The sequence below is a fragment of the Leptopilina heterotoma genome, unplaced genomic scaffold (genome assembly GCF_015476425.1).
Source record: "Leptopilina heterotoma isolate Lh14 unplaced genomic scaffold, ASM1547642v1 Lhet_129, whole genome shotgun sequence".
In the NCBI taxonomy this organism is placed as follows: domain Eukaryota; kingdom Metazoa; phylum Arthropoda; class Insecta; order Hymenoptera; family Figitidae; genus Leptopilina; species Leptopilina heterotoma.
The window spans coordinates 480,866-507,502 of NW_025110847.1; the positions used below are offsets into that span (position 1 = coordinate 480,866).

At 22.8% G+C, this 26,637-nt stretch overlaps 1 protein-coding gene across 4 annotated transcripts in view; it reads right to left on the reverse strand.

The window, feature by feature from the left end:
- The window catches only part of LOC122512878 (TBC1 domain family member 5 homolog B-like), a 205,888-nt gene that overhangs the window by 94,396 nt on the left and 84,855 nt on the right, over positions 1–26,637 (reverse strand). The gene's annotated exons all lie outside the window — the stretch shown is intronic.

The following is a 26,637-nucleotide window of genomic DNA, read 5'->3' on the forward strand; positions in this document are numbered from 1 at the left end:
TCGAAAAAAATATTATTACTGTTGAAAACAGTGTGAAAATAGCTTTAAAATTGGGTAATTTGTCAAATAAGGGGAAAAATTCGAAATAAAGGTAAAAAAAAGAATAAAAGAAGATTGCATTAGAAAAAATGTTAATAAGTAGAAAAAAATACGATTACTGTTAAAAACAGTGTGAAAATACCTTTAAAATTGGGTACTTTATCAAATAAGAGGAGAAATTCAAAACAAAGGTAAAAAGTATCGAAAAGAAAATTTACATTAAAAAAATGAGAATAAATTGAAAAAAGTGTAAATACTGTCGAAAACAATGTGAAAACACCCTTAAATTGGGGTAATATGTCATATTAGGTCACATTAGGTCAAGAATTCGAAAATAAGGTACAGGTGATAGCAACAATATTTTTTCATTACAAAGAAAATAAATAAATAGAAACTAATAGTTAATACTCTCATAAACAATATGAAAACACCCTTAACTAGGGGTAATATGTGACATTAAGTCAAGAATACGAATTAACATTAAAGATTATCGTAAAAAAGAGTTACATCTGAAAGAATGTAATTAAATATTTAATTACAATCTATATAGGAAAAAAAAGTAAATATTCTCGAAAATAATGTGACAACACCCTTAACTTGGGGTAATATGTCACATTAGGTCACATTGAAGTCCAGATTTCAAAACGAAGGTACAGGGGATTGCAAAAAAATTTTTGCATTTCTTAATATTATGTTAATAAATAGAAAAAAAGTAAATATTTTCAAAAACAGTGTGAAAACACCCTTAACTTGGGGTAATATGTCAAATTAAGTCAAGAATACGAATTAAAAATAAATGTAATTTTTAAAAAAAATTACATTTTAAAGAATGTAAATAAATAGAAAATAAAAAGTAAATATTCTCGAAAACAATGTGAAAACACCCTTAACTTGGGGTAATATGTCATATTAGGTCACAATAGACTCAAAAAGAAGGGGTGTTGTAAAAAAAATTTTTTGGCAATAAAAATAGAAATAAAACGGGAATAATATGATTACTGTTGAAAACAGTGTGAAAACAGCTTTAAAATTGGGTAATTTGTCAAATAAGAGGAGAAATTCAAAACAAAGGTAAAAAAAGAATCGAAAAACAGTTTATATTTAAAAAAATGTGAATAAATAGAAAAAACAGTAAATACTGCCGAAAACAATGTGAAAACACCCTTAACTTGGGGTAATATGGCATATTAGGTCAAATTGAGTTACGAATTGAAATTAAAGGTAAAGGTAATAGCAAAAAAAATTTATATTCCAAAAGATGTAAATAAATAGAAAAAAATAGTAAATGCTCTCGTAAACAATATGAAAACACCCTTAACTATGGGTAATATGTCAAATTAAGTCAAGAATACGAATTAAAGTTAAAGGTTATTGTAAAAAAATGTTACATTACAAAGAATGTATTTAAATAGAAAGTTAAAAGTAAATATTCTCAAAAACAGTGTGAAAACACCCTTAACTTGGGGTAATATGTCACATTAAGTCAATAATTTGAATTAAAGGTAAAGGTAATCGCAAATAACATTTATATTCCAAAAAATGTAAATAAATAGAAAAAAATTATAATTATTTTCAAAAACCATGTGACACACCCTTAAGTAGGGGTAATATGTCATATTAGGTCAAAAATTCGAAAAAAATTACTTTCAAGTAACTTTTAGTTTTATTGTCGGACCTAAGAGTCATAATGAGTTAAGCTTTATGACAATTGACTTGTAAAAAATATGACCAAAGACTAAAAAAAGACAAAAATGACCTAAAAATAATAAGAACTTATGAGAAAATACCAAAAAAAACAATAACAATAATAGAAATAATAAAATTGCATGATGAATGTAAACTTGACCTATCTACTTATTTTAGCTTTTTGACAGAGGAACTTTGACCTAAAAATGTAAAAAGACCTTAAAAAATGATAAAATAATAAAATGACCTATAAAAACTTATGAACCGGATTGAAACGTTAGACACTCTTTATTTTGACCTTTATAATTATTTGCATCCGTTTACCTGGGAAGTTTGACCTAAAAAATTATAAAATGACCTAAAAAATAAAAACAAACCTTCAGTTTAATCAAAAATTGAAAAAATTGTGTTTTGTACTGAAAGTTTCGACCATTTTATTCTAACCTTTAATCATACTTCTACCGGTTGACCTATGGAATTTTTACCTAAAAAATAAGAAAATGACCTAAAATCAAAAGAATATTAAAATATTAACTTCAAAGAATATTAAATTATATATTTTTTATTTTCAAACATTAGACACTATCTCGGACGTTATTTTATTTTCAGCTTTAATCTTATTTTTTCCACTTGACCTAAAAATTTCGACCTAATAATTGAAATTACATTTACGCTATGAATTAAAAGGAATTTTTTGAAGTTATTTACAGTTCTTTTTTAATGAGTTAAGGACCTATATTTTATTGCACTTTAACCTGAATTTTCACGTTATATTCTTTTACATAACTTTTTGACTTGAAATTAGCAATTTTGACCTAAATTTCAAATTTACATTCGGTATTTATCTTAAATTTGCAGTAAATCTTGTTTTTGTAAATTTTCATTTTGACCTAAATTAAGAAAATGTTTTATTATTTGTTTAAAATTCAATATTTTGTCCCTATATGTGTCATTTTGACCTAAATTTAAATACTAAGTTTGCTACTTGTCTAAAAATGTTGGTTTTATTTTTTAATAATAAATTTTGACCTATATTAAGGTTATATTTGATAATTTATTCGAATTTTAATTATTTATCTTTTTATCAAATAAAAACAAATTAGGTCAAAATGATAAATTTTATCATTTTGACCTAAATTTGTTGACTACGTTCGTTATAGTTTACTTGGAAATTTGAAAGTTTTTTTTAATCTTTTTTATTTATAATTTTGACCTAAATTCTATGGTCATGTTAAGTAGTTAAAAATAAAAAATTAACAGTATTTTATATTTTGACCTAAATATGACCTAAATTTTAAGACTATTTTCGCTACCTCACTTAAAAATTGAGATACTTTCCTGAAATATTAATTTTCGATCTTTTTCACGGTAAATCTGTTTTTTAAATTTTGCTATAACCATTTGACCTACATTGACCTAAATTGAAAACTTTTTTTGTCCTTTAATTATTAAGTATTAATTTATTCAAAGAAAAAACAAAAAAAATCTGTGGTGAACAAAGGAAACACGTGACAAATAGCCATAGGTCAATTACAAGAAAACAATAATTTTAGGTCAACAAATTTTCTTAATTTTATCAACAAAAAAAATGAAATATGTAAATGAATAACAAAATGTCAAATTTTAGGTAAAAAAATTTTGTTAATAGCACAAGAAATGAATTAAAATTCAAAATTCAAAATTTTAGGTCAAAAAATCTCGCTAATAACACAAAAAAATGAATTTAATTTTGAAATGAATTAGAATTTTAGGTTAATTTGAAAATATCCGTAATTCAAAAGAGCGACAAAATTGTGAAAATTTTCAAAAAAAAGATAAATTTAGGTCAATCACAAAATGTAAATTTTTTGATTGACCTAAAAATTTTCTTTTTTTGAAAATTTAGGTTCATTTAGAAATAACAATGAAATAAAATCCAAAAATGAATTATTCAATAGAATATAAAGAAAGAGAACTTACAAAATTAAATCAAAAGAAATAAATTTGACAATAAAATTTCAAAAAAATAAAATTAAAAAAATACTGATTGAAATTGAAAAGAAGAAATTTCGTTTTGCAAATAACTGATAATTTGGTGAAAATAAGCAAATACTGTAGGTGGAGATCAATAACGAACCCCCTTCCCCTTTTAGGATTTCCCCCTCTTCCTCTCTCTCTCTCTCTCTCTCTCTCTCTCTCTCTCTCTCTCTCTCTCTCTCTCTCTCTCTCTCTCTCTCTCTCTCTCTCTCTCTCTCTCTCTCTCTCTCTCTCTCTCTTTGCTGACTCTTGTAATCACTCGATGGCACCACCCCTCAAATCCCCCTTTTGCACTCCATCTTCTCAATATCGTACGTTTACGCTAGCACATGCACCTTGTCACGCCTCGTAAGGTCTCCGTGACCATTCGACTGCAGATTTCAAGTGAAGCTCTCTTAACCGAGAGCTGCAATGCTTTACGCGTTCAACATTAACACCCCCAATAAATTATTCTGCGTGAATAACTTTTTTTTTACCCTCCTTTACTCAAGGTGAGAAAATTTGACTTTGACCTACATTTACAGGTTACATTCGCCTCTCGACCTATAAATAATGTCCGAAATCTCTTTAGATTTACGGGTCGACCTTAGATTTTAGGTCAATATTAACAAAAAATTGACCTGTAAATATTGACCTAAAAACTAAGGTATGGTATTCTATTTTTTTCTGTTGACGTTGACCTAAAATCTCAGGTCAAATATTTAATTTTCCCTAATAATGTTGACCTAAATTAGGTCTATTTATAGGTCACCTCTCGACTCTAATCTCTTAAGGTTTATAATATATTGTCTTGACCTGTTAATATTGACCTAACATCTATGATAAATTATTATATTTGTTTCTGTTGCTGTTGACCTAAAATCTCAGGTCAAATATTTTTTCTGTCAGTTTTGACCTAAATTATAAAGTGTTCTTTTTACAATTCATTTAGATTGACCCAATTTTAGAGGTTATGTTTATTTAAATTAATAAAATTGACCTAATTTTAAAGGTTATGTGCTCTTCACCTGATAAAATTGACCTCAATACCAAGTTACGTTCATATAACTGTAACGATGGACCTGATTTTAAATTTTCATGTTCGTTTTTCGTAGTATTAATATTGAACTGAATTTAAAAGTATTTCGTTCAGTTACTGTATAGCTAATATTGACCTAAATTTTAAGATTATATGATCTGTTCTTTATCTGCTAATATTGACCTAAACACAAGAGTTATTTTATTCTCCCGAGAATCTATTCGAATTGAACAAACTTTTAAGATTAATTAAATTGATATTGACCTTAATTTCAAGGTTATGTGTTCTTTTTAACATTTAAGGTCAAATATTGGTTATTTTTCTGTTAATATTGACCTAAATTTAAAGGTATTTCGTGCAGTTACTACCTAGTTAATATTGACCTAAATTCTACGATTGTGTTATCTGTTCTTTGTCTGTTAATATTGACCTAAAATCTACGATACGATATTCGATTTCTAAATTTCAAGGTTATGCGTTCCTGCTACCATTCTTTTAAATTGTCCTAATTTTAGAGGTTATGTTTATTTTAACTGCTAACATTGACCGAATTTTAGAGAATATGTGCCGTTTACCTGATAAAACTGACCTAAATACCCAGTTACGTTCATATAACTGTCACGATGAAACAAATTTTAAAGTTTCATGTTCGCGTGTTCCTTATAAATATTGACCTAAATTTTAAAGTGAAATGTTTTATTATTCCCCATTAATATTGACCTAAATTGTAAAATAGATTTTCCATACAAATTTTATCTTAAAATTTAAATTAAAGTATTTGATTCTTTCTTGTAAATATTGTCCTTAATTTTAAGGTTATGGTTTCTTTCTACCATTCATTTAAATTGACCTAATTTTAGAGGTTATGTTTACTTTAACTTTAACGTTCACGATTGACCTAATTTTAGAGTTTTAAGTTCGTTAATTTCATATTAATATTGACCTAAAATGTAAGATGCAATTTATTATTATTTACCGTAAATGTTGACCTAAATTCTGTGGAATGTTTTAATTTCCCTTTAATTTTGTTCGAACATTTAAGGTAAAATATTCTATAATTAATATTGACCTAAATTGTTTATAAAATTACTTTAAAGTTTAGGTTTCAAATTCACATAAAATTGACGTAAAATTTAAAATTTTCATGTTTTTCTTTAGACATAAATCATATATTTTCCTCTTGATTAGCTTTTCTAATGGGGAAACTTGGTATTTGAATAGCTTCGCATAAAGTTTCAGGTCAATTTTGTTTTTTGACCTGTTTGTCCATTGCTTTTGCCTCTAAACTTAAAAATTCAATTTTTTATTTTTATTTAAATGTGATTTACAAAATTCAAGATTATATTTTATACCTCTTGACCTAAATTTACGAAATTTTGGTCGCCAGTTGTAAACTTGACCTAAAAACAAAAATATTCATATTGACCTAAATTTATGAAATTTTGTTCGATTATTACAAACTTGACCTAAAAACAAAAATATTCATCCCAATATATACCTAAATTTATAAAATTTTGTTCGCTTATTACAAACTGGACCTAAAACCAAAAGTTTTTATCTTGACCTAAATTTATAAAATTTTGTTTGCCCGTTACAATCTTGACCTAATAACAAAAATTTACCTCTTGATCAAAATTTATAAAAAAAATTCGATTATTACAAACTGGACCTAAAAAAGCAAAAATGTTATTTTCATTTTGACCTAAAAATTATATTCTTTGATTACTTTTTAACCTGTATTAACAAAAAAATCCAATTTCTCTAAAAAATACAAAATCTACAACAAAAAAGAATGTAAAAAGTGAAAAGAAAAAAAAGAAAATTTTTTTTTGTCCGTAAATTAAAGCATGTGGGTATTTATAGAAAATGTGCGAGAGCATTTTTCTCCATGACATTTTCATACGTTTTTCTGATTATATGACATCTTTTTCTCTCCAATTTCGCAATGAGAATACAAAACGACTTCTTTTCTTATAGAGATATGTGAGTGTGTGTGTGTGAGTGTGTGTGTGTGTGTATAAAAGAGGTCGGTCCATCTTAAAATCTTATCTCAACCATTCTTAGTTTTTCTTCGGGTCCATGTCTTCCTAACATTTTTATCCTCCTCTCGTTGCATCCATAATTCAAGAGAATGTGACACATGTGATTTGTTTGCATGATTTTGACGCACATACAAACACAGACACAAAGAAAAAAAAGTATAACGAATCAAGAGAAAAATGACAATTTCCGGGAGAAGGGGTTTTGGTGATTTTTTTATTTCTGATCCCACGATCAAAAGATTTACGGAAAAAAAATTAATTTTTAGAAATAAATTTTTATTTTTACAAATTTTAATTTTAAGCATTTATACAATGTATTCAACAAAGTTTTGACCTAAATGTTAAGGTTGTTTTGTAAATGACTTAAAATAATAAGAAATAGTTTTAAATGTGTTTTTAAAATCAATTTTTAATTGTGATTTTAACCTAAATTTTAAATTTCAATTAAAAATTTATGTTTTTCTTAAAAAAAATACTTTACTTGTAATTAAATCTTAAATTTTAAGGTTATGTTTACCAGATGACATGGGAATTTGTGTTGCAATTAAAAACTATTTTCATTTACAATTTTGACCTAAATTTGAAGGTTATCTTTATCTTGAAAATTAATTTTCTTTATTATTTTTAGGTCAAATTTTTTTAAAATTATTTTGTAACTTACAATTTTGACCTAAATTTTAAAGTTAAATTTAATAGTTGACCTGAAAATTTAAGTTACTAATAAAAATATTTCCAACTGCAATTTGGACCTGAATTATAAGGTTATAATTATGACCTTAAAAATTATATATTTTTATTTAAAAAATCCTTTAACTTGCAATTCGAACCAAAATTTTAAGGTTTTATTTAACAGTTGACTTGGAAAATATTTTTATCAAAAAAATATATTTAATTACAAATTTTGACCTAAATTTTAAGGTTATGTTTTATATATGACTTAAAAGAATATGAAATAATTTTTATTATCTTTTAAGAACAGTTTTAATTTACAATTTTGACCTAAATTTTCAATTTCACTTGGAAATTAATTTTTTTGTGAAAAAAAACTTTTTTTGACTACAATTTTGATCTAAATTTTAAGATTATGTTTAACAATTGACCTGAAAATTTATGTTTTTATTAAACAATAATTTCTCTTGCAATTCAAAGTTAAATTTTAATGTTATGTTTTACAGTTGACATGAAAATGTGTGTTGCAATTAAAAACTTTTTCCACTTACAATTTTGACCTAAATTTGAAGGACATGTTTAACAGTTGACTTGAATGTTAAATTTTTTTATCAAAAAATGTTTTTAATTACAACTTTAACCTAAATTTTAAGGTTGTTTTATAAATAACTTGAAAGACTAAGAAATAATTTTAAATGTTTTCTAAGAACAGTTTCTATTTGCAATTTGAACCTAAATTTTAAGGTTATGTTTAACAGTTGACAGGAAAAATATTTCAAGTAATAAATATTTTCACTTATAAGTTTGACCTAAATTTAAAAGTTATGATCACATCTGGACTTGTAAAATTTAAAAGTTAATTTTTCATTAAGAATTTTTCAATTTATAGCCTTCTGACAAATACTTTGACCTAAAATTTAATATTGGACCTAAAATGACAATTTTATCTTCTGTTATTAAGTTCGAAAGTTTGTAAAAATTTTACATTTATACTATTTTTAGGTCAATTTTCGGTTTTATACAAATTTGAACTTTTTAGGTCAATTTTAACCGGTCAAATGAAAATAACGACAAAAAAAATGATGCAAAATTCTTCAATTACAAAAATTACCTAAATTTTGAAACTCTGACCTAAAGTTAAAGGTTATTTACTCCAATTAAGTAGGAAATTTAATAGTTTCCTTCAATTTTACTTGTAATTTTGTCCAAATTTCACCTAATTTTGTAGTTACATTCGTTACTCGAAAGTTATCTTGATAATGATATTTTTATAAAATTTTAATTTTGACCTAACTTGACCTGAAAATAAGTAAATCATTCAGAAAAATAAATAAGAGCATACATCTTATAATATTGTTGATTCAACGACATTTTCACTTATAATTTTGATCTAAATTTTAGGTCAAACTAGTTGACCGGTCAAATGAAAAAAAAAAATTGGGTCAAAATTCTTTAATTACAAAAATGACAATAAGACTTCAATCGTTCTTTGGATCAATTTTTTGTTTTTAGATCGATTTTAAATTTCTAGGTCAAAAATTTTATTGTAAATTGCTACATAATCTCATGAAAAAATTTATTTATTGTAACAGGTAAAAAAGGAGACTTGAAAAAATTGGAGTAAAAGTGAACAATTATAAAACTATTATGTTCTATTAATAAAACTTGTACGTTTTTAGGTCAATTTTAAACTTTTAGGTCAAAATTTTTAGGTCAATTTCTACATTATTTCGAAAAAGAAGTTAACTAATTGCAACAGGTCAAATCGAAAAGAGATTTTGAAAAATAAGGGGTAAAAGTGAACAATTACAAAACTGTCAATAAAACTTGTATCTTTTTAGGTCAATTTGTAGTTTTTAGGTCGATTTTACACTTGTAGGTCAAAAATATCAGCATAATTGCGAACATAACCTTAACATTTTTAAAGAAAATGGTCAAACAAACTTAAAAAATTGACAGATCAATTGATTGCAATAAATATAAAAATTTGAGGTTTAGATTCAACATAACCTAAAAAATCCAACTTAATTATTTTATGGAAACGAATGAAAACAAATGATTGACATTAAAAATAATCTGAAAAGAATTAAAATAAAAAAAAGAAAGGATGCAATTAATATTAAAATAGAAAGAAAAAAATAATAATAACCAAAAAAACAGTAATATTACATTTCGAAAATCGATTTAAAAAAAAAAATCACAACCATTTTGATAAGATAGGTCATCATTTGACATTATATAAAGTGTTTGAGAACCGCTGTCTCTGATATATAGTTTTCCCGAGCCCTCACCGACTGCTTGTCGGTCATTGACCTCTTCTAGTTCCAACTACTACTACTACTACCCTCTTCCCTTTCTTCCTGTTCCTCTACTTCCACTTGCAGTCGAGGGCAATGAAGATATGACAATATCCTCATTGATTCCACCCTCGTTCCATCCACCACCTCCCACCTCTTTTACCCCCTCCCTTTTATATACCCCCTCTCTTTTTCCCTCCCTCTCTCCCTACTTCTCTCCTCTACAATCTGTCTTTTTCATCTCAAACAAAGTTTATTCACCAAAAAAAAAATTCATTTGACATTTTTTACTCAATTTTATGATGTCAACAGAATTTACATATTTTTTTCACTCTTAAATTGTGTTTGAACAACAAAATCTCTATTCATTTTCCCAGCAGCTTTATAGAGTTTAACATTTTCTCGCCATATTGGATCCGCCATTTTGGATTTTTAAAAATCAAATATAAAATTCGTAATTTTAATCCTCTTGAAATTAATTTTTTTAAAAGAAAAACAATATTTTTCTACTAAAAAATATTGATCAGTAAGCAAACATAACCTCAAAATTTAGGTCAATATTATAAGGTCAAAAAATTGACTAAACGATAATATTGAATTTTCAGGGTAATATCGGAAAATAAAAAGGAAATAAATATAAAACTAAAAGGGTTAACTATAAAAGGGGGGAAATTATAAATAAAAATTAGGTCAAAATAACCTAATTAGGTTAATTAAACTTAATTAGGTAAACATAACCTAAAAGTTTAGGTCAATATCTTTAAATAAAAGAGAAAAAAAACCATAAAAATAGTATTAAAGAGGGAAAAGTAACAACGAAAATTAGTTCAAAATCACGGGTCCAATGGTAAACAGAACCTAAAGATTTAGGTCAATATCTTGAAATATAAAAGAAAAAACTTAACGATTTGTTTAACTATAAAAAGGGAAATTTAAAAGAAAAATTAGGTCAAAATTTCAGATCACAAGATGAACGTTACCTCAAAATTTAGGTCAATATCTTGAAATAAAAGAGAAAAAACCAGAAAAAAAATTTAAAACAAAAATTAAGTCAATCTCTAGTTCCAAGGTAAACATAACCTTAAAATTTAGGTCAATATTCTTAAATTAACAAAAATTATTAACATTTGACCTTATTTTTTACAAAAAGTCCATGTTTGACCTATCATCAATAACGCTTGAATAACCTTTAAAAATGAAGTCAAAATGACAAATTATAAATTTTTTCATCTAATTTATAAAAATTAAACTAAACATTCTAAACACCTTTCAAAAATTTGAACCTAATTTTAAAAACAGTAGGTCTATATTGAACCTCATTTTAATAATGTTAATAAATTGACCTTTAAAATCAGGTCAAAATTACTAATTCTAAAATCAGGAACTAAAAGTAATGTTTTAAAAAATTTCTTATTAAATTTATCAAAATTGGATCTAATTTGTTAAAAATAAGTCTTAATTGTAATGACCTTTGAAGATTAGTTCAAAATGACAAATTCTAAAAGAAGGTCCAAAAATTAACTTTTCAGGTCCAAGTGCAAACATAACCTAAATATTTACGTCAATATATCTGAAAAGAAAAAAGAAAAAACCATATAAAGTGGATAACTAAGAAAAGAAGGAATTTAAAAATAAAAATTAGGTCAAAGTATAAACATGACCTAAAAATTTAGGTCAATATCTTTAAATAAAAAAAGAAATAACCATATTAAGTGGATAATTAGAAAAAGGGGGAAATTAAACATCAAAATTAGGTCAAAATCACAGGTTCATAATATAATATTTTCTTATCGAGATTTGAAATTTTGACCTAAAATTTGAAGGTTATATTCGTAATTTTTCAGAAAAGTTTTGATCACTTTAATTATACTTGTAACATTGACTTAAAAATTAAGATTCTGTGAAATATGTGACCTAAAAATTAAATTTGCTTTTCTTTTAACTTTTATTGGTAACAATGACCTTAAATTACAGGTCATGATAGCCAGTGGATTTGAAAAATGAAATTTTCGTCTAAAGTTTAAAATTATGTACGCTAAATTTGGAATATTGTTGCTCCTTCGCCTTCTTTACTTGTAATTCTGACTTGCATTTTAAGGTTATGTTCACTATTTAATTTTTAAAATCATTAATTTTAATTGTTTTTCTATTTTAAACTTGGACCTAAAATTAAGGTTATTTTCACTAATTAAGTTGGAAATTTAATTTAATTAATTTCATTTATTTCTTTCAATTTTACTTGTAATTTTGACCAAATTAGACCTAATTTTGTATTTGCGTTCGTTACTCGAAGGTTATGTTGATAACCTTTGATAGAATTTTAATTTTGACCTAAATTGACCTAAAAATAAGTAAATAAGCAAAAAAAATAAATGCTAATATCTTATAATATTGTTGATTCAACGCCTTTTTCAATTATAATTTTCACCTAAATTTTAGGTCATGTTCACTGGTTTTCTTGAAAAAAATATAAATTTCATTTAAATATAAATTTCTTGAGTTCAATTCTTCAGTCAATTTCCTTTGGTAATTTGGAAATTTATTAATTTATATATAAAATTTTACTTGCAATTTTGACCAAATTGGACCTAATTTTATTGTTGAATTCGTTACTCGAAGCTAATGTTTGATTATTATTTAAGGTATTTAATCGAAATTTAATTTTGATCTAATTTTCAAAGTTATCATTTACGTTATTTGATTCTAACATAGTATTGCTACTACACTTTTTGACCTGCTAAATTTGACCTAAATTTTATAAATTTGCATTTGTTACTTTGAATTATAAATCTGAAAATTTATAATTTTTTTTTTTTTGACAATTTGACCTAAAATACATAACATTAAGTTTTTTTGACAATTTGACCTATAAACATGACCAATATTTTAAGACACATGGAAAAAAGTATGAAATTTTATTTATTTTTATGCGCAAGAGAGTTTAGTTATTTTTTATTCAAATAATTTTGATAATTAAATTCTTTCATGTATTTTTATTTTTATTTATTAGAAATTTTTTTTTTAAATTAAAAAAATTAAAAAAGGAAAAGAAAATTAAAAAATTAAAAAAGGAACAGAAAATTTAAATTTTAATGATAATCTAAAAAAAATGTAGTTTACTCTTGCCAATGACAGTTTTTAATAATAAAAAAAAAAAAAAAAAAAAAAAATTGGTCATTCCTGTGACATTATAATTCAACGATGGAAAAACTCTAGTAAAACATTCATTTGTTATCGTTGCTCATTTGTCTTTTGACACGTAAGATAAATGTTAGTAAAGATAACGATTACATTTTACTCTTGATTTACATACAAGACCTAGATATACATTTTCAGAATGAGTGGTGATATGAAAAAAAAAGAATCGAACACGAAAAAAAAACAACGAGATGAGTCAAGTGAAAAAAATTTAGAGCATTGAAAGGTTTTTTTTTTAAATTGTATCCAAACCTTTTTTAGCAATTCAATTTTTTCTTGTTTAACTTTTGACCTAATGACTTTTGACCTACATGTAGGTATAGACACACACAAACATTAGGTCTAATTTGACCTATTTTTTACCTGCAAGTCCCTAACGTTTGCATTACGTTAAAGTTTAGGTCAATTTTAAACCATTTTTCATGAGTTTCAAAAAACTTTACATTATGTCAAAATTTAGGTCAAATTTCACACATTTCTGACCTACAGATCGAAAAATTTTTTTTCGTGTATAAAATAAATAAAAATTAGATCTTATTTTTAACAAAAATTGAATCAAAATTGTTGATAATTTCAATAATGTTAGTTTTTTTAATAAAATTTTTAAGAATTTTTTCGAGGAATTCGATTGAAATTCTATTGAAAATAATTGAATTTCTAAAAAGAATTTTATTATTTACGATAATAATTGAATCCCCGTAAAAATTTTATTACTTATGAAAATATTTGAATGATTGCGAAGAAATTTATAAAAACAATTTGTTAATAATGAAATTCTCGTGAAATTTTTATTATTTTTTGAAAATAATTAAAAAAGTTTTTGTAGAATTTTATTATATATATTTTTTAAATACAAATTCTTTTGGTAAATTTAATGCAAATAGTAGATATTGAACAATATTTAATTTTTGCGAAGAATATTATTACTATTGAAAATAATTGAAATTTTGCAATGGATTTTATTAAAATTTTTCAAAATAATTGAATTTTTTCAAAGAATTTTGCTATTTATTTCTAAAGATAATTGAGATGTTGACCATTTTTTTTTTAGATTTTTTGAAAATAATTGAATTTCTGAGAAGAATTTTAATATTTCTATAAAGATAATTGAAATTTTGACGAGAATTTAACAAAAATTTTGAACATAATTGAATTTCTGCGAAGAATTTTATTACTTTTGAAAATAATTGAAATTTTGCAATGGATTTTATTAAAATTTTTTAAAATAATTGAATTTTATTACTTTAGAAAATAATTGAATTCGTGTGATAATTATTGTTAATTTATGAAAATAATTGAAATTTTGTAATAAATTTTAATAAAATTTTTGAAAATAATTGAATTTTATTACTTTAGAAAATAATTGAATTCGTGTGATAAATATTGTTAATTTATGAAAATAATTGAAATTTTGTAATGAATTTTAATAAAATTTTTGAAAATAATTGAATTTTATTACTTTAGAAAATAATTGAATTCGTGTGATAAATATTGTTAATTATGAAAATAATTGAAATTTTGTAATGAATTTTAATAAAATTTTTGAAAATAATTGAATTTCTGCGAAGAATTTTATTACTTTTGAAAATAATTGAAATTTTGCAATGGATTTTATTAAAATTTTTAAAAATAATTGAATTTTATTACTTTAGAAAGTAATTGAATTCGTGTGATAAATATTGTTAATTTATGAAAATAATTGAAATTTTGTAATGAATTTTAATAAAATTTTTGAAAATAATTGAATTTTATTACTTTAGAAAATAATTGAATTCGTGTGATAAATATTGTTAATTTATGAAAATAATTGAAATTTTGTAATGAATTTTAATAAATTTTTTGAAAATAATTGAATTTTGTCGAACAATTTTGTTATTTATTTATAAAGATAATTTGAAATGTTGACAATGTTTTTTAGATTTTTTAAAAATAATTGAATTTCGGAGAAGAATTTTAATATTTTTAAAGATAATTGAAATTTTGACAGGAGAATTAAAAAAAATTTTTGAACATAATTTGAATTTTTGCGAAGAATTTTATTACTTTTAAAAATATTTGAATTTCTGCAATCATTTGTAATTTCTCTAAAATTCTCAAAATTATATCGTACAATTTACGAACTTTTCATCCTTTTTTAATGAAATTACGGACTTTTTTTCCAAAAAAAAAACGGTCTTTTACGGACTTGAAGCAAAGTTACGGACTTTTTCAGGATTTACGGACCTACTTCGAGCCCTGTATTTTTTTATTAATTATTTCAAACAGAAAAACATAAATTTCAGGAAAAAATCTAAAATAACTGAAAATTAGTTGCCCACTTCACGACTTTTGACCCTAAAAAATAAAAAAAAGAATTTTTTTTTACAAGATTTTTTTACAGTTTAAAAACTAACAAGATGAATTTTTTTTCTTGAAAGACTATTTTCGTTATTTCAAAATTAAAAAAAATTAAAAATTATTTTATAAAAATATTTTTATTTATTTATTTTTTTATAAATAAAAATTATTTTAAACTAAAGGAACATAGGTACCTATATATTTCTTTTTGTGTTTCAGTTTACAAACGTCAAAAACAGATGGAATAGGGATGAAACGAGCTTTCAAAGTGCCAGTTGCCGCTGCGGATTCCCAGGAAGCGGAAGCGTGAAAGTAGGGAGGAAGAGTGGAGGAGGAGGTGGGGGGGGGGGGGGTTGGTCTTGGGAGGAGAAAGAAGGGTAACGGGCGCAAGACGGTTTTTGCCCGTGCGTCTCGTCTCACCACAAAATCTGGAATTCTCAAGGCTCTTCTGAGGCTACATAGAGAGGAGATAGGGGGGGGGGGGAGTCGCCTGTTTTCAGGTGAGTTTAACCCCCTCCATGTATAAAGTGTGAAAAGCAGAGAGAGCCCCGGGGATGGTCCACGAGTTGGGGTGGTTGGTGTGTATAGAGGAAAGGTGTATCCATAATAGTATGGATGGAAGAGAGAAGTAGTCGCGGAGTGATGAAGGTCGAATCCTCGTTGCGAAGGTGCTAGGCGTCTCGGTATCTGGGAGGGTGGGGGGGAGGGATTGCGCGCGCAAACAATTCCGGTGGCTGTGAGCCCCGGATCTATCTCCATCCCTCCCCCCCCCTCTCTCTCTCTCTCTCTCTCACACTCCTCCCTTGTATTTCGTCTCGTCACGTCCGCACAATTATACGTTATACAAGGTGTCAAAATTATTTATAATTCCATTATATTTTCATTTATTTTCAAAAAAATAAAAAATTAGAAAAAAAATATTTTACAATTTTCTCTCTTCTTCCCTTAATCCCCTTCTTCTTTATTAAAAAAAAAATTCCCCCTACCTTCCATAAAATAATTTTAAACTATTTTTTTTTCTTTCTCTTTGACCTCTTTTTTGACCTAAATTTAGGTCCATAGACTTCCATCCACTTTTAATACTTAATTCTGTTTGTTAAGAAATAATTTCTTTAAAACAAGATTGGAATTTTTTTTTCTTTCTCTTTAACCTCTTTTTTGACCTAAATTTAGGTCCATAGACTTCCATCCACTTTTAATACTTAATTCTGTTTGTTAAGAAATAATTTCTTTAAAACAAGATTGGAATTTTTTTTTCTTTCTCTTTGACCTCTTCTTTGACCTAAATTTAGGTCCATAGACTTCCATCCACTTTTAATACTTAATTCTGTTTGTTAAGAAATAATTTCTTTAAAACAAGATTGGAATTTTTTTTTCTTTCTCTTTGACCTCTTTTTTGACCTAAATTTAGGTCCATGCACTTCTATGCAATTTTAATAATTAGTTCTGTATGTTAAGAAATAATTTCTTTAAAGCAAGATTGATATCTTATATTTTTGTCTTAACTTATTTTTCCTCGCCTCTTTGGTGACCTAAAATAAGGGCAATTGACCTAAAATTTAAAAACAAGTTCGTACTTTTTTTTAAAATATAAAAATATTAACTTTCTATAGTATTAATAAACGATGGTTTATTTAAAAAGAAAGAAATTTTTTCCTTTACCTCTATTATATTTTGACCTGAAGTTAGGACAGTGGACCTAAAATTTAATAACTAATATTTTTGGTTTTGGAATTTTATCGAAAATATTCTTAAAGTTTAAAGAAAATAATAAATTACTTTAAAAAGTATCAGGAGTGCTTTACACGTTTTTTTCTTGACATATTTTTTGACCTAAAATAAGGTTTTGACCTAAAGTTAGGGCAGTGGACCTAAAATTTAATAACTAATATTTCTGGTTTTGGAATTTTATCTAAACTATTCTTAAAGTTTAAAAAAAATAATAAATTACTTTAACAAGAATCAGAAGTGCTTTACACGTATTTTTCTTGACCTCTTTTTTGACCTAAAATAAGGTCTAGGGACAAAAAAACTAAAAAATTTTGTTCGTGAATTTTTCCTCAAATGACATTCAATAGCTATTTTAAATTAACCAGATAAAGATGAATTTATAAACAATTTTTAAGTACCATACCTTTTTGGATATGAGCATCATTTTCAAAAAAAGGGCAATTTTCATTAAAAAGTGCCATTTTTTGTTAAAATTAACAATTAGGAACATTTTCTTTTCTTAAGTAAACGCCACTTTTTTTTAGAGATGAAGTATAAACAGTTTCGTAGTAAATACAACTTTTCGGAAATTAGACCTTTTTTTAAAAGAAAAGCAATTTCTATAGAAAAAGTGCCATTTTTTTTTAATTTACAATTCGGATGTAATTAAGCATCGAGACTATTTTTTTTTCTCATGGAAAATTTATTTTTGTTTTAAAGTTAAAGTATAAACAGGTTTTCTAGTTGCAGACCTTTTCGAAAATGAGTTCTTTTTTCGAAAAATGGCGTTTTTTTATCAAAAAACTACCATTTTTTCAAAAAATTTACAAAATATGCCATTTTGTATAAAAAAAAGTGCCTTTTTTGATAAAATTAACAAGTTTTGCTGTAATTATGAAAAAAAACCATTTTCTTTTCTCAAGGAAAAAAATTTTTTTTTTTTTAAATAAACTACAAACAGTTTGAAAAAAAATATTTTCTTCAAGTTAAAAAAAAATTTATAAATTTTTTGTAGTAATAAAATAATTATTTACAATATTGTACTTACAGAAACATTGAAACCATTAAGAGAACAATAAAAGACGAATTTAAAAAAAAGTAAAAAGTAAATACGAAAAGAAATAGGAAAAGGAAACTTCAAGAGAGTAATATGAGAATAATATAGATGCGTTTAAAGCAAAAAGTGAAAAAAAACTACAAACAAATAAACAAACAAAAATAAAGGAAAAGAGAGAAATATTGGTAATGGAAACGGATAAATAAATATTAAAGCGATTAGAATGGAATAGAGACTGTATAGGGAATAATTGCAAAATTCTAAAAGTTCCACTGGGAAAATATTCGAAACTAAAAAAAAAATTTTTTTAAACAAAAAGTATTTAGGTCAATACTTGTAGGTCAACACTCGTAGGTCTACCTTTTAAAAATATGGTCACAAAATATAGGTCAAATTTAATTTCCAAAAAAGTAAAAAATTTCATGATTTAGAAATAAATATTATTTGAAAATTTTAGGTCAAATTCGTAGGTCAACAACAATCTTTAAAAAAGCTGCTCACAATAAATAGGTCAAATATAAAAAATTTAATCTCCAAAAAAGTAAAAAAAATAATAGTTTAGAAATAAACATTATTTAAAAATTTTAGGTCAATACTCGTAGGTCAACACTACCTCTGAAGTATTTCTGACAGAAAGTAAGAAAAAAATTATTGTAATATTTAACTTATTTTCTATCGATAAAATGAAAAAATACGTTAAATATTTAGGTCAACAGGAAAAAAATTATCTAAAAATTCAGGTCAAAATTGACGTGTCACCAAAGAAAATCAGAGAAATTATATTAAATATGAAATAAAATATAGAAAATAACACAAAAAAATAATAAAATACACAACCGAAGAAGTAAAAGAAACTTTAATATTCGCAGGTCAACAGGTAGACAAACTAAAAAACTTAGGTCAAAATTAGTAAGTCAAGAGAAAAATTAAAATAAATATTATCTAAATTATAGTAATCAACATAAAAAACAATAAAAAAGAAAACTTAAAGAGGTAAAAAGAAATTTAATATTCAGGTCAACAGGGAGACAAACTAAAAAATTTAGGTCAAAATTAGGAAGTCAAGGAAAAAAATTATAATGAATATTATCTAAAGTATAATAAAGAACATAAAAAACAATAAAATAGAAAACTTGAGATGTGAAACAAATTTTAATATTCAGGTCAATAGAGAGACCAAATGAAAATTTAGGTCAAAATTCGTAGGTCAAGAGAAAAAACTATAATGCATATTATCTAAAGTATAATAAAGAACATAAAAAACAATAAAATAGAAGACTCAAGAGGTGAAAAAATTAAATATTCAGGTCAACAGAAAGAAAAACGGAAAATTCAGGTCAAAATTACAAGTCAAGAAAAAAAACTGTAATGTTTTTTTTTAAATCTAATAAATAGTTAATGATAAAATTTATTCAAGTCTAGTAAAAATTAATTTAATATTTACGTCACTGGAAAAACGGTCAATAAGTAAAAATGACAGTAAGATTTAGGTCAAAATTTAGGGATTCAAAAGTAAACATAATCTGTAAAGTGTCAAATATAATAATAATTTTCTAATAATAAAAGTCTAATGCTAAAAAAGCGAACGACACTCGTAATATTTGTAGAAAAAAATTATTACATGACCTTGAATTTTAGGTCAAAATGTAAATTAAAGTCAATGTTAAAATTTACCAATATTAGGTCAATATTCTAATAGATTCTAAACACCAGGAGTTATAAAATTTAAACTAAAAGAATATAAAAATATATTAAATATATTAAATTTATATTAATCAAATTAAATTTTTTTTACCTTCGCAGGTCAAATGAGGTCAAAATTGAGGTCAATATTCAAATAGATTCTAAAGAACAGGAGTTGAAAATTTCAAGTCAAATGAATAGAAAAAAAGAAAAGAATAAAAATTAAATTTTGTTCTACCTTCGCAGGTCAATGAGGTCAACATTGAAATTTTAGGTCAATATTCAAATAGATTTAAAAGAATAGGAATTAAAAATTTCAAGTCAAAAGAATATAATATACGAAATTAAATTTTGTTTTTACCCCCACAGGTCAAATGAGGTCAACATTGAAAATTTAGGTCAAATTTGATAATTCAAAAAAACTATTTTTTAAAATGTAAATTATAAGATGAAATTTTGCATTTTTTCTAATATTAGCCCGAAAATGCAAAATTATAGTTTTAATTTTATTTGATGTAAATGGATATAGGAGAAAATTCCTTTTTCTCTGTCTCTCTCTCAATTTGTTTTAAAATATCCGTAGCGTACAAATTTGGAAAGGTGAACGTTCGAGGGTTTCCTCCTATATCTATTTTCGAATAATCTTAATTTATATATCAACTGAGTTCGTGTAATAATTAAAGTGATAATCAGCTAATTATAGATAACCTGTTATAAATTTAGTTGAAAATTATTATTTAATTATTTTCTGCATTTTTTTTTTGTTATTCTTCTTTTTATTAAAAAAATATTTTAATTTCATTTCTATTAAAAAAATATTTAATTTTTCTTTTTTTTCAAAATATTTAATTTCTCTTCTTATTAAAAAAATATTTAGTTTTTCTTTTTATTAAAAAAAAATATTTAATAATTCTTCTTTTTTTTCAAAAAATATTTTTAATATTTTTAATTTTAGAAATAAAAATCCCTCCTCCCCCCTCTCACAAAAAAGTACAAATATTTATAATTGAGTATAATTATTAATATAATATTATTGAATTTATTCCAAAGAAATGCAAAATTATTCAAAAATTTAGAAAAACAAAATTAAAATCTAGAAAAATTTAAAAAAAAATGTTTTTTAATTTAAAAAGGAGAGAAAAAAAATTATTATCTATTGATATTGAGAAATAATTAAGTAGATCAAGTGTATTGACTCTATTATAATAAGTGGCAAGTGTGTCTTAAATATTTTAATTTAGTTCAAGTCAATTTAGAAAAAATAAAAAACAGGTCAATGGTAGAATTTAATTAAAAGCAAAATAAAATATAATATAAAGATATATATATATATATATATATATTTGATTAAACTTTTTAATAAAATTTTTTAAAATTAAACATTTAAAAATCATTTCTTAAAATTTAATTTCAAAATTTACTTATAATAAAATTTTTAAATTGATAAAAATTTATTTTAATATTATAATAATAATAGAATTAATAATAATAATAATAATAATAATAATAACAAAATAACATTAATAAATAAATTATAATAATAATATTTTGCTCACTAGAATTGAAAGAAATCTTTTTATTCTTTAGGTTTAGAATTTTCATCCCTAGGGTTAAAAACAATTACTTTACTCCCTAGAATTAAAGTGTATTTTTGTACACCTAGATTAAAATTAACAGTTTTAATAATAATATCAACAATAACAATAACAATAACAATAACAATAATAACAAAAAATAATAATAATAATTATTATTATTATAAAAATTATTAAAAAATAATATTAATAATAATAATAATTATTATTATTATTATTATTATTATTATTATTATTATTATTTTGTCTGATTAATTTTACGAGGCAATAATTAACAATAATTATTAATATAATAAAATAATAATAATTATTATTATTATTATTATTTAGTATTAATTGCCGTTAATTTTCAAATAAAAAAATGAATAGTAGCAATTATAATAACAGAAGTAAAAATAATAATAACAATAAAAATAGGAATAACAATAATGATAGAAAATGATATGAAAAATAATAATAATAAAAGTTAACTAATAATAAAATAATAACAACAAAAAAATAACAATTAATTAAATTTTTAATCAAATTTTGTAAATTAAGGTCAAAATAAAAATTAACAGAAAATTCTGAAATGAGTGATTAAATTTGACATTTAAAAAATCGAAACACAATCTACATAATATAGAGTTACGTAATAGGATCATCAATTGAGTTCTAATGATTTCAGTTATAATTGTCGCTCATGTGACTCATTTACCACACCAAATAAATAATTAATCAATGAATTGTTATTAACAACAATAATTATTATAAACATTTTATTTTTTCTTGTCTAGGGAACAAAATAGGAAATTTCGTTAAATTATGAAATGTAAGGAAAATATTTAGTAATTTTTGAAAAAAACTTTTGCAATTTATACACAGAATTTTTTATTTTTTAAATTTATAAATTTGGGAAATTTTGGAAAATTTATAGAGAAGGTATTAATTAATTTATCAAAAATATTTTTTTAATTTATAGGAAAAATTTTTGTCAATATTTGTGGAAATTTTTGCATTTTATGAAAAGTTTTTAGTAGTCTTTTTAAAATCTTTGAAAAATTATATAATATAAAAAATTCAGGTGAATAATTTTGGAAAAATTTAGGAAAAATTTAGGAAAATTGTTGGTAAAATATTTAATTTATAGAAAAAATTTTTGTCAATACATAATTTTGAAATTTTTTCACTTTTTCATTTATTTATTTATTTATTTAAGTAGGACAAATATTACAATAAAATATAATTTTCACTTTATGGAAAATTTTAGTATTTTTTCAAAGACTCATTTTATATACAGAAACTTCTAGTTAATATTTTTTTGGAAAATTTGTGGAATTTATCAAAAATTATTTTTTTAAATTTACAGGAAAAATGTTTGTCAATATTTGTGGAAATTTTTGCATTTTATGGAAAATTTTCAATAATTTTTTTGTAAAAAAAACTTTAAAAAATTATATAAAAACTTCAGGTGAATACTTTTTTTTTGTAAATTCTGGAAAATGAAAAATTCTAACAATCTATGGAAAAAATATTGTCAATTTTTCGAGAAATATTTGACAATATTTGTGTGAAAATAGTGGAAATTTTTTGCATTTTTAATTTTGGAAAATCTGAAAATTTATGCAATATTTAATTTATCAGAAATATTTTTTTTAATTTATAGGAAAATTTTTTGTCAATATTAGTGGAAATTTTTGCACTTTATGGAAAATTCTTCGTAATTTTCTTTAAAAACTTTGTCATTTTATATGACAAAGTTAAATTATAACTTCTAGTCAATATTATTTGGAAATTTTAGAAAATTTATGGAAATTTTTAATTCATAAAAAATATTTTTTTAATTTACAGGCAAAAACTTTTGAATCTTTTTGACAATATTTATGGAAATTTATTCAATTTATGAAAAATCTTTCGTAATTTTTATTTTTTGTAAAAACTTTGATAAATTATATAAAAACTCCTGGTCAATTATATTTTGGGGTAAATTTTGGAAAATTTACAAAAAGTTTTAATTTATCAAAAATATTTTTTTAATTTTTGGGAAAAAATTTTGAGAATATTTCTGGAAACTTTTCTATTTTATGGAAAATATTTCGTAATTTTTTTTTATAAAAATTTTAATATTTTATGTATGTATATATAGAAACTTCTGGTCAATTAAATTTTTGGAAAATTTATGGAAAGTTTTAATTTATCAAAAATATTTTTTTCAATTTATGGGGAAAAAATTTTGAGAATAGTTCTGAAAATTTTTGTATTTTATGGAAAATATTTCGTAATTTTCTTTCTAAAAACTTTGTTATTTAATACATAGAAATTTGTGGTCAATTAAATTTTCGGAAAATTTGTAGAAAGTTTTAATATATCAAAAATATTTTTTCAATTTATAGAGGAAAAAATTTTTTGACAATATTTCTGGAATTCTTTTACATTTTATGGAAAATTTTTCGACATTTTTTTTCTAAAAACTATAATGTCATTTTATATAATATATGTATATAGAAACTTTTGGTCAATTATATTTTTTGGAAATTTTGGTAAAATGGAAAGTTTTAATTTTTCTAAAATATTTTTTTAATTTATATGAAAAACTTTTGTGACAATTACTGGTGAAAAATTTTGCATTTTGTGGAAAATTTTTTGTAATTTTTTTTTTTTTGGAAAAACTTTGATAAATTGTACAAAAACTTCTGATAAATATTTTTTAGGGATATTTTGGAAATTGATCATCATTTATTAGAATTTTTAGAAAAAGAAAATTTTTTTAAATTTCTAGTGAGTAAAATTTTTTTTTCAATTTCTATTGTTTGTAGTAGAAAATTTTAGGCAAATATTTTTAAAAAATTGCGGTGGGAAAATAATAAGGGGAGGGGGAATAAAATTATATTTTTTTATATTCAGTAGGTATATAATTGTATATATACCTATTTTACCTTACGTATTATGATTAAATCAATTTCTTTATCTATAGTGAGTTGAGTTGAGAAAGAGACGATAAATTATTTCCTGACACAGTGATTACCAGTTTAACTCGTCTTTGTAATTATCTCAAGCAAATTCATCTCCTCCCTTGTAAACCGACCTTGAATTTTCTCTCACTGTTGTGTAACATACCAAGTTTTATATATTTAAATTTTATATCTTCTCTCTCTCTCTCTCTCGTTTCATTGTCAAAAACAGACTTACATATTGTATACTTTATCAAAGAAAATTTCTATTTTTTTTTTTTTTTTTTTTTTTTTTTTTTTTATTTTATATATTATGAAATTAATAATAAAAAAGTATCACGCGAGAGAAAACGTGAATATTTACTTTCCATTTATCAGAAATGTACAAATGATAATTTTCTATTCAAAAAATGTAAATTGACACAAAAATATTTTATATAAATACGAACTGTATGTTATTAATTATTATATATATTATATAAGAATTATATTATTAATATATAACATTACGATAACTATAATGATAATAATTATAAATAAGAATCATAACAGAATTTTAATTTCTCTGCAAGAATTCAATTATTTGCACAAATAATAACATTCTTCGGAAGGATTCAATTATTATAAACAGTAAAATTTTTTACTAATATTCAATAATTTTTAATAAAATTTTAATAAAATTTTACAAAAGAATTCAGTTATTTTCTAAAATTTTTATAATTCCTTCAAATCATTTCAATTTGTAAAATCTTTCAAAAAATTCAAATATTTTCAATAAAATTTTAATAAAATTTCACGAAAGAATTCAATTTTTTTTTCTTAAGTAGCTTTAAAATATTTTGCAAAAAAGTTCAATTATTTTCTAAAATTTTAATAAATCCTTTGAAACAATTCAACTATTTTTAAAAATAGTAAAATTCTTTGAGAAAAATCAATTTTTTAGTCCAATTTTAAAAAAATTTCATAAAAAAAATTTTATAATATTTTTTGATAAAAAAAACAATTATTATATTTTCTAAAATTTTTGTAAATCCTTCTAAAAAATTCAATTTTTTTATTTTTTAAGAAAATTTCACGAAAGAATTAAATTATTTTCTAAAATTTTAATAAATTCTTCAAAAGAATTCAATTATTTTCTGAAATTTTAATAAATCCTTCGAAAGAATTTAATTATTTTTATAAACAGTAAAATTTTTTTTGCATAAATTCAATTATTTTTTTATAAAATTTTAAAAAAAATTTTACGAAAGAATTCAATTATTTCCTCAAGTTTTTATAAATCTTTCAAAACAATTAAATTTATTATTTCTTTAAATAGTAAAATCCTTTCAAAGATTCATTATTTTCAATAAAATTTCACGAAAAAATTCAATTATTTTAATAAAATTTTAATAAAATTTCTTTAATTTAATTATTTTCTAAAATTTATTAATTCATTTAAAACAATTCAATTATTTCCTTAAACAGCACAATCTTGGCAAAAGCTCAATTATTTTTAAAAATATTTGACGAAATAATAAAATTTTTTTTTTTAAATAGTTTTAAAATATTCCAAAAGAATTCAATTATTTTTATAATTTTAATAAATCCTTCGAAACAATTTAATTAATATAAATAGTAAAATTGTTTGGCAAAAATTCAATTATTTTCAACAAAATTTTGATAAAATTTCACGAAAGAGTTCAATAATTTTCTAAAATATTTGTAAATCTTTCAAAACATTTCAATTAAATCTTTAAACAGTAAAATCTTCGCAAAAATTCAATTATTTTTAATAAAATTTTAATAAAGTTTCAAGAAAGAATTCAATTATTTTCTAATATTTTTATAAATCCTTCCAAGCAATTCAATTTTTTTTAATTTTTAAGAAAATTTCACAAAAAAATTCAATTATTTTCTTAAATTTGTATAATTCCTTCGAAAAAATTTAATTATTTTTATAAACAATAAAATTTTTTTTGGAAAAATTCAATTATTTTTAAAAAAAAATTACGAAAGAATTGAATTATTTTCTAAAATTTTAAAAAATCTTTAAAAGCAATTAAATTTATTATTTCTTTAAATAGTAAAATCTTTTCAAAGATTCATTACATTCAATAAAATTTCACGAACGAATTGAATTATTTTTTAAAATTTAAAAAAAAAACCTTGGAAACAATTCAATTATTTTTATAAATAATAACATTATTCCAAAAAAATCAATTATTTCAAAAAAATTTTAATAAAATTTCTCTAATTTAATTATATTCTAAAATTGATTAATTCCTTCAAAACAATTCAATTATTTTCTTAAACACCACAATCTATGCAAAAATTCAATTATTTTTAATAAGACTTCACGAAAGAATTAAATTTGTTTT